The sequence below is a fragment of the Procambarus clarkii genome, unplaced genomic scaffold (genome assembly GCF_040958095.1).
Source record: "Procambarus clarkii isolate CNS0578487 unplaced genomic scaffold, FALCON_Pclarkii_2.0 HiC_scaffold_115, whole genome shotgun sequence".
Lineage (NCBI taxonomy): Eukaryota > Metazoa > Arthropoda > Malacostraca > Decapoda > Cambaridae > Procambarus > Procambarus clarkii.
Genome location: NW_027189148.1, coordinates 1,430,318 through 1,443,608, shown reverse-complemented (window position 1 = coordinate 1,443,608; position 13,291 = coordinate 1,430,318). Strand labels below are relative to the sequence as shown.

General features: G+C 43.3%; 2 non-coding genes across 2 annotated transcripts; both read left to right on the top strand.

Annotated features, from left to right (window-relative positions):
- Positions 1-2,789: 2,789 nt before the first annotated feature.
- On the top strand, positions 2,790-2,908 carry LOC138360587 (5S ribosomal RNA). The gene has a single exon (XR_011226499.1). It is a non-coding gene; the product is annotated as a 5S ribosomal RNA (ribosomal RNA).
- Positions 2,909-10,919: 8,011 nt separating this feature from the next.
- On the top strand, positions 10,920-11,038 carry LOC138360586 (5S ribosomal RNA). The gene has a single exon (XR_011226498.1). It is a non-coding gene; the product is annotated as a 5S ribosomal RNA (ribosomal RNA).
- Positions 11,039-13,291: the final 2,253 nt, after the last annotated feature.

The window sequence follows — 13,291 nt, the reverse complement described above, 5'->3', positions numbered from 1 at the left end:
TGGGACTCGGAAAGGGTGGCGCCAAGCGTCATCGTAAGGTGCTACGTGACAACATCCAGGGCATCACCAAGCCCGCTATTCGTCGCTTAGCTCGTCGTGGCGGCGTGAAGCGTATTTCGGGTCTCATCTACGAAGAGACCCGTGGCGTCCTGAAGGTGTTCCTCGAGAACGTCATCCGTGATGCTGTAACCTACACGGAACACGCCAAGAGGAAGACCGTCACTGCTATGGACGTGGTGTACGCTCTGAAGCGCCAGGGTCGTACCCTCTACGGATTCGGCGGATAAGAGCTTGGCTAATCCATCGATTCCACCCACCACCACCTCAAAACGGGACCTAATTAGGTCCCTATACTTTTTTTACTGAAGGGCTTAATAGACGATAACATAAATTGTTTTGATATCAGCTAGCACATTGGGTCTTATGAAATCTATTTTTTATCCTCGCATGCTTAAAGGGACTCTGATTGGGGAGGGAGGGGGGGGGGGGGGAAGGTTTGTTACGTTATATACTAGCAGAGCAGGATCATTGGTGGGGGGGGGGGGGGGTGAGGGGGAGAGAGAGAGAGAGAGAGAGAGAGAGAGAGAGAGAGAGATCTTTCCCAACTCTTCCTTTTTACATGAGTGAGCTACCCGTTTTATTCATTTTATCCTTCTCAGAGCTGTTTTGATAGTATCCAAATGATGGTAAATGAAAAGGGAGGACACGAATATCTACCCAGAATTCAGGACTGGCAATCGATATGCATGTTTGAGTGCGAATCTTTTTCTCTCTCAACTTAGGTATACGTTTATGTCGTACCTAAAAGCGAGAACCACACTATTGGGACAAGTATGCAAGGCCCAATTTTCCTAACAAGCACAGTTAATTTTGTTATTTTCGAACATTTCTTTCCAAATTGGTTTATCCAATTAACAGTATTATATTAAGATCATGAATTGCTGGGTTAGGTTAGGTTAGCTTAGCTTAGGTTAGGTTAGGTTAGGTTAGGTTAGGTTAGGTTAGCTTAGCTTGGGTTAGCTTAGGTTAGGTTAGGTTAGGTTAGCTTAGCTTGGGTTAGCATAGGTTAGGTTAGGTTTGATTACATTTCTATGTTAGATTTAACTCAAATTCAAAACAATTGCAGTCATTCGGCTTGTTAGTCAACTTGCCTCTAATAGGGGCAATTTGTCTAACAAGACTATTTAGTTTTGTGTGCATATATATATATATATAATATATATATATATATATATATATATATATATATATATATATATATATATATATATATATATATATATATTATAGCTTCAAGACTCCGAACCAATATAGAAGCATCAAGAGGAAGTGCTTGTGTTATGGGCCAATAGGCCTTCTGCAGTTACTTCCATTCTTATGTTTTTATTCCCATTGGTTCGTGTTTTATCTTGTGTAAATGTCAATCACCTTACCCAAAACTTTGGTACCATATCACCTCACCCATGTGTATATATAAATATATATTATATATATATATATATATATATATATATATATATATATAATATATATATATATATATATAATATACAGAGTAAATCTACCCCAAAAGTAATGATTTATTTGTCTACAAAACTAAACTCTTTTTGGAATCATATGAGGCCCCTCCACTGAGGGGGGAGGCCTGGATGTTTATTGTCATGTGTATTCATGCTGCTTGCATGTCGTCGTTTATTTTGCCTTTGTTGTTTTCTTGACAGCTTTCTTTGCCTTGGGTGGTTTGGGAGATTTTGAAGCTCTCTTTATTTTGGGCTTTTTGTTCCCAACAACAAGCTGCTGCTGCTGCTGCTTCTTTTTCAAGGCTGTAGGTGGTTTGTTGCTTGTGGCGGCTTTCTTGGGAGTTACCACGGCCTTCTTTGCTGCTGTAGATGGTTTCTTGGTTGTGGTGGCTTTCTTGGGAGTTAGAACGGCCCTCTTCTCTGCTACGGCCAGCTTGAATGATCCACTAGCTCCACTTCCCTTGGTCTGAACAAGAATGCCGTCAGCCACTGCTTTCTTGAGAAATCTTCGGATGTAAATGGCGATCTTGGCAGCCTCGACTTTGTTGTTGGCAACAACGTACTTCTTGATTGCTTGTAGAGACGAGCCCTTACGGTCTTTGAGTGCTGCGACCGCGGCTAGAACCATTTGACTAGTTTTCGGGTGAGCAACCTGGACGCGAGGTTTCCTGGTGGTGGCCACCACAGCAGCAGCAGCCGCAGCCTTCTTGGTAGGCTTTGCTTCTACCATGATGATGATGAGATAACCAAGGTGATGAGAGACGCTCAGACAGTCACGGGGGAATGATGCTGCCGCCGCTTGAGCCGAACCTATTTATGTGCCGGCACGGTACAGAAGCTGCAACCTGGCAACTCGTCCACCAATCACGACGGTTGGTTTTACGGCTCCGAAACCTGGATCCCATATCTTCTCTAAAATAGAAGCATTTGTTCATGTTCTTTGTAAAAGTATCATAAAGCAGGACAGATGAGACAAATATCATAAAAACTGAAGAGCAGATGAGCACACACATGTTTGTATTACAAAAGAAAATCCACAAATTCATTAGAAATTGGCAGGGCAGGCTGAGGAAGTAGGTAGATGTAAAATGTCTGTAAATGGCGAAAGAACATAAACCCAAGACTGAATAAACGATGTTAAATATCCATGCCAAGGAGACAAAAATATGTTAGGATACAATTACCATTAAGACACCACAAGCAGGTCCGTATCCTGCCGCGATGACTTAAAAGAGTTGGTTATTAGCCACAATGTGTAGGCAGTCTCATGCCAACGGCCATACCACGTTGAGAACACCGCTTCTCGTCCGATCAGCGAAGTTAAGCAACGTTGGGTTTGGTTAGTACTTGGATGGGTGACCGCCTGGGAACACCAAATGCTGTTGGCAATAATGTTTTTTGTTTTGTTTTGTTTTGTTTCGTTTGTTTTTGTTTGAATGGCTGGCTCCACGGGAAATTCACGGAGTTGTGTGGAATAAGGCCTGGTAAAATGAATTAATATGTATGTCATGTTTAAAACAAACTCGCTTAATATAGATATTGTGTGAGGCTTTATACAAAAACAAACAACCAAAACAAAACATGTTGTATATATATATAGCTTAATCCGGGTTTGAACTCGCAACTCCAAGAATACGCATCACTTATATACACTTTACCACTGGACCACTGCTGCAGGACACAAGCTTGATGCTGAGGTATCAATTTAATGACGTAAATGCCATTTCCACAAATAAATGATAATTAAAAAGTATTTGTATGTACAAATCTTTTCTGTTTAAAAGGCTACAATATCAGTTACTGATATAATTTGTGTTAATGTTTCTATACCCACAAGAAGGCATATTTTTGCTTATATGTAAAGGGTACGGAGAACGAATCCACAGACCATCATTCCCCTCCCCTTCCCTCCCCCCCCCCCCCCCCCCCCCCCAACTCCCACCTACTACCACCACCACCACCACCACCAATCACCACCAATCACCACCAATCACCACCAATCACCACCAATCACCACCACCACATCTAACCGAAAACCCCCTAACACATCAACCCTCCCCCCAATCAACAGGCGAAATAATAACCCTCAAATGCCTGCCTGCCTGCCTGCCTGCAAGCCAATACTAACGGTCTTCTCAGAAAGAAAATCTCTTTGTATCTGTATTACTTGATGAAATGTATGATTCTAATAATGAAAATAAATTTTGATGTCGGTTGTATGAGCATAATGACCAATATGCACATGATATGAATGAATTAAATAGTGTAGTTTTAAGTAATTAGGTTGTAGACACATTAAGCGGATATGATATTTGACGCGTCCAGAACTGGTGATTTTTGGTTTAGTTTTAAATGCACCACCACCACCACCACCACCATTGCTTCCCCAGAGCCTAATTAAGGACCGGTAAAAGGAGTCAATATGTATGTCATCTATAAAACCAAAGAATGAATAAAAAAACACACACACAAACCTACATAATAGTATTAGGAAGATTGTATGGCAAAAAAAAAAAAGTATTATTCCCATTGGGTCGTTTGAACTCGCGACTTCCAAAATACCAGCCACACACCTTACCACCCAGCCACCATAGAGTTGGTATAATTGTGCAACTTTAGTTATAAAAGTAAAGTTCTTATTGTCTCAAATCTTATTGTCTGTTCTATGAAAAGGCATGATGTAAATTATGTATTTTTTGAATGATTGAATTGTAGGCACATTAAGCGGATTCGATATTTGATATATCCAGAAAAGGTGATTTCTGTTCAGTTTTAAAATGCATCACCGTTAACGCTAAAGGACTGGTAAAACGACTCGATGTTTGTCATTTTTAAAATAAACACTAAAACTAGGCCCTTAACATATATAATGTTTGAATATAAATTGAATGCATATAAATACAAAGTGGGAGTGGCTGGCTGGCTGGCTGGCTGGCTGGCTGGCTGGCTGGCTGGCTGGCTGTGCCTGCCTGCCTGCCTGCCTGCCTGCTGCCTGCCTGCCTGCCTGGCCTGGCTGGCTGGCTGGCTGGCTGGCTGGCTGGCTGGCTGGCTGGCTGGCTGGCTGGCTGGCTGCCTGCCTGCCTGCCTGCCCGCCCGCCCGCCCGCCCGCCCGCCCGCCTGCTTGCCTTGCCTTGCCTTGCCTTGCCTTGCCTGTCCTGTCCTGTTATTGCCTTGCCTTGCCTTGCCTTGCCTTGCCTTGCCTTGCCTTGCCCTGCCCTGCCCTGCCTTGGCTGCAGCTGGCTGGCTGGCCGTAAATCAACTCTTAACAACACCATACCACACCACACCATCACTCATCACCCATCACCCACCACCGGCCCCAGTCTCCCAGCCTCTCTTATATACCCGAGCAGGCCCTTTAAATTATTTGAATTGTTGCACTTCGGCCAATGGCAGGCACGATCGCTGCTGCTCAAACATATTCTGGTTCACAAGTATTATAATATATTAATTATATTATATTATATATATATATATATATATATATATATATATATATATATATATTATATATATATATATATTATATATATATATATATATATATTCATGAAACACATTAAAACCTTGATCATTTATTCATTCATTACGTCTAGTGAAGAATTGCTTTTGTTCATTTGTATGATTAAAAATTAATATAATATGAATTCCTCGCTTAAAGTAAAATATAAAATATATATTGGATTTATATGATTGGTTAATATTCCAAGTGATGCTGAATATCCCCTATAATTTTGTTTTGTTTGTTTGTTATGTACACATTCCAAATGAAATCAATATAAATGTTATTATTAATGTTTGAAAGTTGATTGTCTACTTGAATCTCTCTATTAAAGTGTGTGTGGCTCCGGATGGAGCCTGGTTATGGTATTTGTCGTGGTGGGTGGCAGAAGTGCTTACTTCTTCTCTGTCTTCTTTGGCAAAAGAACTGCCTGAATGTTTGGAAGAACACCTCCCTGTGCAATGGTTACGCCAGACAGAAGTTTGTTGAGTTCTTCGTCGTTGCGGATGGCCAACTGCAAGTGACGTGGGATGATACGGGTCTTCTTGTTGTCACGTGCGGCATTACCGGCGAGCTCCAGAACTTCGGCAGCGAGGTATTCCATGACGGCTGCCAGGTAGACAGGAGCGCCAGCACCGACGCGTTCGGCGTAGTTGCCCTTACGCAGCAGACGGTGAATTCTGCCCACGGGGAACTGAAGTCCGGCCCTGCTGGAGCGAGACTTTGACTTGCCCTTCACTTTGCCTCCCTTGCCGCGTCCTGACATTGCTGCTGCTGTTGTGGGTTTGTGGTGTTTTATGCCGCCCCGCAGATCGAGCTTCGTGTTATATACCCCGCTCAGGATCAAGGGAGCCCGCCACTGACCAATCAGCGCGCTCCGCCACGCGACCCGCTCTGAGCTGAGTCGCGAGCGGGATATAAAAGGAAAGCTCGCCTCGCGCAAAAGTTCATTATTGTATCGCAACGCCAGCCAGCACGAGCATCATCATGCCACCCAAGGCATCTGGAAAGGCTGCCAAGAAGGCCGGAAAGGCCCAGAAGGCCATTGCCAAGGGCGATAAGAAAAAGAAGCGCAGGAGGAAGGAGAGCTACAGCATCTACATCTACAAAGTGCTGAAGCAGGTCCACCCCGACACTGGTATCTCTTCCAAAGCCATGTCGATCATGAACTCGTTCGTGAACGACATCTTCGAGCGCATCGCCGCCGAGGCTTCTCGCCTGGCCCACTACAACAAGCGTTCCACCATTACCAGTCGGGAGATCCAGACGGCTGTAAGGCTCCTGTTGCCCGGAGAACTGGCCAAGCACGCCGTCTCTGAGGGCACTAAGGCCGTCACCAAGTACACCTCCTCCAAGTAAACGGCTTACTTACTGCCCTGTGGTGGTGGCTTGGCCTCAAACCAACAAACTCGGCTCCATTGGAGCCACACTTTAATTTCTAAAGAGATTGTGAGTGTTAGACACCAATACTATTATAACAAAAACCTCTGTCACTGAAAGCAAATAGCTATAAAATGAGAATATTTATGAAACTGTCTGTGTGTGTTTCTCTCTCTCAGTCTCTGTCTGTCTGTCTGTCTGTCTGTCTCTGTCTTGTCTGTCTCTGTCTTGTCTGTCTGTCTGTCTGTCTGTGTCTCTCTCTCTCTCTCTCTCTCTCTCTCTCTCTCTCTCTCTCTCTCTCTCTCTCTCTCTCTCTCTCTCTCTCTCTCTCTCTCTCTCTCTCTCTCTCAACACATATAAGCACTCGGTATCTTTTTTTTTTTCTAGAGATTAGAGATTCATTGTTATGTTCCACATTAGGATTACTATGCAGGCCACCCTCTTAGGTTTGAAAATGTCAAGAAAACGGTTAATTTAAAATGTCATCTCCTAACTTAACAGATTAAGCCAGAGGACCGAAAACAGAATAAAACAGGACTGGACAGTATGTCACTTATACAAGCTGCTTTTATTTCTAGTACAGTATGACAATTTTTATTTTGGGGGGGGGGGGGGGGGTGGGTGATCCTTGACAGTGCATAAGAGCGAAAAGCGACGGCGTTTTGTTTGTAAGAGAACAGGTTGTACTACAAATGACTTGATTTATTGATATCACGTGTATGTATGACACCTAAATTAGTGTATTTGTTTATTTATTTATTTATTTATTATATGTGTAGATGAAGGTTAATTCATATGACTGATGCTAGGAATGTCTGAAATCTCCTTAGAAGGATATTTTGGCCCTGAGAAGGGCCGAGTTTGGTGTATACTAGGGTGGTCGATTTAGCTTATGCACGCTCTCCACGGATACGGCGAGCAAGCTGAATGTCCTTTGGCATGATGGTGACACGCTTGGCGTGGATGGCACAGAGGTTAGTGTCCTCGAAGAGACCGACCAGGTAAGCCTCGGATGCCTCCTGTAAAGCCATGACGGCAGACGACTGGAAGCGAAGATCGGTCTTGAAGTCCTGGGCAATCTCGCGCACCAGACGCTGGAAGGGAAGTTTCCTGATGAGCAACTCGGTGCTCTTCTGGTAACGACGGATCTCACGCAGGGCGACCGTTCCGGGCCTGTAACGGTGAGGCTTCTTCACACCCCCTGTGGCAGGAGCAGACTTGCGTGCTGCCTTGGTGGCCAGCTGCTTACGAGGAGCCTTGCCTCCCGTGGACTTGCGAGCAGTCTGCTTGGTGCGAGCCATGGTGAACAACTGTGGTTTGTGATGGCCGGCGCCGAAAAATTTTTGCTTATATACGCCGTCTCGAGGCGCTTGCTCGAGCGCCATTGGCTGCTCGACTCGCCTACGTCACCCCGTTGCCCCTCCCCTCCTTCCTCTGGCTGCAGCCAACAGGCGGCTCACCTCAATCACTATTATCGCTGATTTTGCTCTATTTTTTGGATTTGTGCAAAAGTCATTTCACAGGGACGTGAAACAGACGAGTAGGCAACTGCAGTTTTGAAAGCGTTGTGAGAAAGCCGTGTCTACTCGACCACAAGCGTAAAGTAAGGGCAGGCAGGAGTTGCAATGCTACTAGTACGTCCGCTTGATGGGATATAGTCGGGAAATCGTGCGGGCATTCGTCAATTCGATTCACACAACTTCAACACCATGACTGGACGCGGCAAGGGAGGCAAGGGACTCGGAAAGGGTGGCGCCAAGCGTCATCGTAAGGTGCTACGTGACAACATCCAGGGCATCACCAAGCCCGCTATTCGTCGCTTAGCTCGTCGTGGCGGCGTGAAGCGTATTTCGGGTCTCATCTACGAAGAGACCCGTGGCGTCCTGAAGGTGTTCCTCGAGAACGTCATCCGTGATGCTGTAACCTACACGGAACACGCCAAGAGGAAGACCGTCACTGCTATGGACGTGGTGTACGCTCTGAAGCGCCAGGGTCGTACCCTCTACGGATTCGGCGGATAAGAGCTTGGCTAATCCATCGATTCCACCCACCACCACCTCAAAACGGGACCTAATTAGGTCCCTATACTTTTTTTACTGAAGGGCTTAATAGACGATAACATAAATTGTTTTGATATCAGCTAGCACATTGGGTCTTATGAAATCTATTTTTTATCCTCGCATGCTTAAAGGGACTCTGATTGAGGGAGGGGGGGGGGGGGGGGGAAGGTTTGTTACGTTATATACTAGCAGAGCAGGATCATTGGTGGGGGGGGGGGGGTGGGGGGAGAGAGAGAGAGAGAGAGAGAGAGAGAGAGAGAGAGATCTTTCCCAACTCTTCCTTTTTACATGAGTGAGCTACCCGTTTTATTCATTTTATCCTTCTCAGAGCTGTTTTGATAGTATCCAAATGATGGTAAATGAAAAGGGAGGACACGAATATCTACCCAGAATTCAGGACTGGCAATCGATATGCATGTTTGAGTGCGAATCTTTTTCTCTCTCAACTTAGGTATACGTTTATGTCGTACCTAAAAGCGAGAACCACACTATTGGGACAAGTATGCAAGGCCCAATTTTCCTAACAAGCACAGTTAATTTTGTTATTTTCGAACATTTCTTTCCAAATTGGTTTATCCAATTAACAGTATTATATTAAGATCATGAATTGCTGGGTTAGGTTAGGTTAGGTTAGCTTAGCTTAGGTTAGGTTAGGTTAGGTTAGGTTAGGTTAGGTTAGCTTAGCTTGGGTTAGCTTAGGTTAGGTTAGGTTAGCTTAGCTTGGGTTAGCATAGGTTAGGTTAGGTTTGATTACATTTCTATGTTAGATTTAACTCAAATTCAAAACAATTGCAGTCATTCGGCTTGTTAGTCAACTTGCCTCTAATAGGGGCAATTTGTCTAACAAGACTATTTAGTTTTGTGTGCATATATATATATATATATATATATATATATATATATATATATATATATATATATAATATATATATATATATATATATATATATATATATTATAGCTTCAAGACTCCGAACCAATATAGAAGCATCAAGAGGAAGTGCTTGTGTTATGGGCCAATAGGCCTTCTGCAGTTACTTCCATTCTTATGTTTTTATTCCCATTGGTTCGTGTTTTATCTTGTGTAAATGTCAATCACCTTACCCAAAACTTTGGTACCATATCACCTCACCCATGTGTATATATAAATATATATATATATATATATATATATATATATATATATATATATATATATATATATATATATATATATAATATACAGAGTAAATCTACCCCAAAAGTAATGATTTATTTGTCTACAAAACTAAACTCTTTTTGGAATCATATGAGGCCCCTCCACTGAGGGGGGAGGCCTGGATGTTTATTGTCATGTGTATTCATGCTGCTTGCATGTCGTCGTTTATTTTGCCTTTGTTGTTTTCTTGACAGCTTTCTTTGCCTTGGGTGGTTTGGGAGATTTTGAAGCTCTCTTTATTTTGGGCTTTTTGTTCCCAACAACAAGCTGCTGCTGCTGCTTCTTTTTCAAGGCTGTAGGTGGTTTGTTGCTTGTGGCGGCTTTCTTGGGAGTTACCACGGCCTTCTTTGCTGCTGTAGATGGTTTCTTGGTTGTGGTGGCTTTCTTGGGAGTTAGAACGGCCCTCTTCTCTGCTACGGCCAGCTTGAATGATCCACTAGCTCCACTTCCCTTGGTCTGAACAAGAATGCCGTCAGCCACTGCTTTCTTGAGAAATCTTCGGATGTAAATGGCGATCTTGGCAGCCTCGACTTTGTTGTTGGCAACAACGTACTTCTTGATTGCTTGTAGAGACGAGCCCTTACGGTCTTTGAGTGCTGCGACCGCGGCTAGAACCATTTGACTAGTTTTCGGGTGAGCAACCTGGACGCGAGGTTTCCTGGTGGTGGCCACCACAGCAGCAGCAGCCGCAGCCTTCTTGGTAGGCTTTGCTTCTACCATGATGATGATGAGATAACCAAGGTGATGAGAGACGCTCAGACAGTCACGGGGGAATGATGCTGCCGCCGCTTGAGCCGAACCTATTTATGTGCCGGCACGGTACAGAAGCTGCAACCTGGCAACTCGTCCACCAATCACGACGGTTGGTTTTACGGCTCCGAAACCTGGATCCCATATCTTCTCTAAAATAGAAGCATTTGTTCATGTTCTTTGTAAAAGTATCATAAAGCAGGACAGATGAGACAAATATCATAAAAACTGAAGAGCAGATGAGCACACACATGTTTGTATTACAAAAGAAAATCCACAAATTCATTAGAAATTGGCAGGGCAGGCTGAGGAAGTAGGTAGATGTAAAATGTCTGTAAATGGCGAAAGAACATAAACCCAAGACTGAATAAACGATGTTAAATATCCATGCCAAGGAGACAAAAATATGTTAGGATACAATTACCATTAAGACACCACAAGCAGGTCCGTATCCTGCCGCGATGACTTAAAAGAGTTGGTTATTAGCCACAATGTGTAGGCAGTCTCATGCCAACGGCCATACCACGTTGAGAACACCGCTTCTCGTCCGATCAGCGAAGTTAAGCAACGTTGGGTTTGGTTAGTACTTGGATGGGTGACCGCCTGGGAACACCAAATGCTGTTGGCAATAATGTTTTTTGTTTTGTTTTGTTTTGTTTCGTTTGTTTTTGTTTGAATGGCTGGCTCCACGGGAAATTCACGGAGTTGTGTGGAATAAGGCCTGGTAAAATGAATTAATATGTATGTCATGTTTAAAACAAACTCGCTTAATATAGATATTGTGTGAGGCTTTATACAAAAACAAACAACCAAAACAAAACATGTTGTATATATATATAGCTTAATCCGGGTTTGAACTCGCAACTCCAAGAATACGCATCACTTATATACACTTTACCACTGGACCACTGCTGCAGGACACAAGCTTGATGCTGAGGTATCAATTTAATGACGTAAATGCCATTTCCACAAATAAATGATAATTAAAAAGTATTTGTATGTACAAATCTTTTCTGTTTAAAAGGCTACAATATCAGTTACTGATATAATTTGTGTTAATGTTTCTATACCCACAAGAAGGCATATTTTTGCTTATATGTAAAGGGTACGGAGAACGAATCCACAGACCATCATTCCCCTCCCCTTCCCTCCCCCCCCCCCCCCCCCCCCCAACTCCCACCTACTACCACCACCACCACCACCAATCACCACCAATCACCACCAATCACCACCAATCACCACCAATCACCACCACCACATCTAACCGAAAACCCCCTAACACATCAACCCTCCCCCCAATCAACAGGCGAAATAATAACCCTCAAATGCCTGCCTGCCTGCCTGCCTGCAAGCCAATACTAACGGTCTTCTCAGAAAGAAAATCTCTTTGTATCTGTATTACTTGATGAAATGTATGATTCTAATAATGAAAATAAATTTTGATGTCGGTTGTATGAGCATAATGACCAATATGCACATGATATGAATGAATTAAATAGTGTAGTTTTAAGTAATTAGGTTGTAGACACATTAAGCGGATATGATATTTGACGCGTCCAGAACTGGTGATTTTTGGTTTAGTTTTAAATGCACCACCACCACCACCACCACCATTGCTTCCCCAGAGCCTAATTAAGGACCGGTAAAAGGAGTCAATATGTATGTCATCTATAAAACCAAAGAATGAATAAAAAAACACACACACAAACCTACATAATAGTATTAGGAAGATTGTATGGCAAAAAAAAAAAAGTATTATTCCCATTGGGTCGTTTGAACTCGCGACTTCCAAAATACCAGCCACACACCTTACCACCCAGCCACCATAGAGTTGGTATAATTGTGCAACTTTAGTTATAAAAGTAAAGTTCTTATTGTCTCAAATCTTATTGTCTGTTCTATGAAAAGGCATGATGTAAATTATGTATTTTTTGAATGATTGAATTGTAGGCACATTAAGCGGATTCGATATTTGATATATCCAGAAAAGGTGATTTCTGTTCAGTTTTAAAATGCATCACCGTTAACGCTAAAGGACTGGTAAAACGACTCGATGTTTGTCATTTTTAAAATAAACACTAAAACTAGGCCCTTAACATATATAATGTTTGAATATAAATTGAATGCATATAAATACAAAGTGGGAGTGGCTGGCTGGCTGGCTGGCTGGCTGGCTGGCTGGCTGGCTGGCTGGCTGCCTGCCTGCCTGCCTGCCTGCCTGCCTGCCTGCCTGCCTGGCTGGCTGGCTGGCTGGCTGGCTGGCTGGCTGGCTGGCTGGCTGGCTGGCTGGCTGGCTGGCTGGCTGGCTGGCTGCCTGCCTGCCGCCGCCCGCCCGCCCGCCCGCCCGCCCGCCTGCTTGCCTTGCCTTGCCTTGCCTTGCCTTGCCTGTCCTGTCCTGTTATTGCCTTGCCTTGCCTTGCCTTGCCTTGCCTTGCCTTGCCTTGCCCTGCCCTGCCCTGCCTTGGCTGCAGCTGGCTGGCTGGCCGTAAATCAACTCTTAACAACACCATACCACACCACACCATCACTCATCACCCATCACCCACCACCGGCCCCAGTCTCCCAGCCTCTCTTATATACCCGAGCAGGCCCTTTAAATTATTTGAATTGTTGCACTTCGGCCAATGGCAGGCACGATCGCTGCTGCTCAAACATATTCTGGTTCACAAGTATATATATATATATTATATTAATATATTATATATATATATATATATATATATATATATATATATATATATATATATATATATATATATATATATATATATATATATATATATATATATATATATATATATATTCATGAAACACATTAAAACCTTGATCATTTATTCATTCATTACGTCTAGTGAAGAATTGCTTTTGTTCATTTGTATGA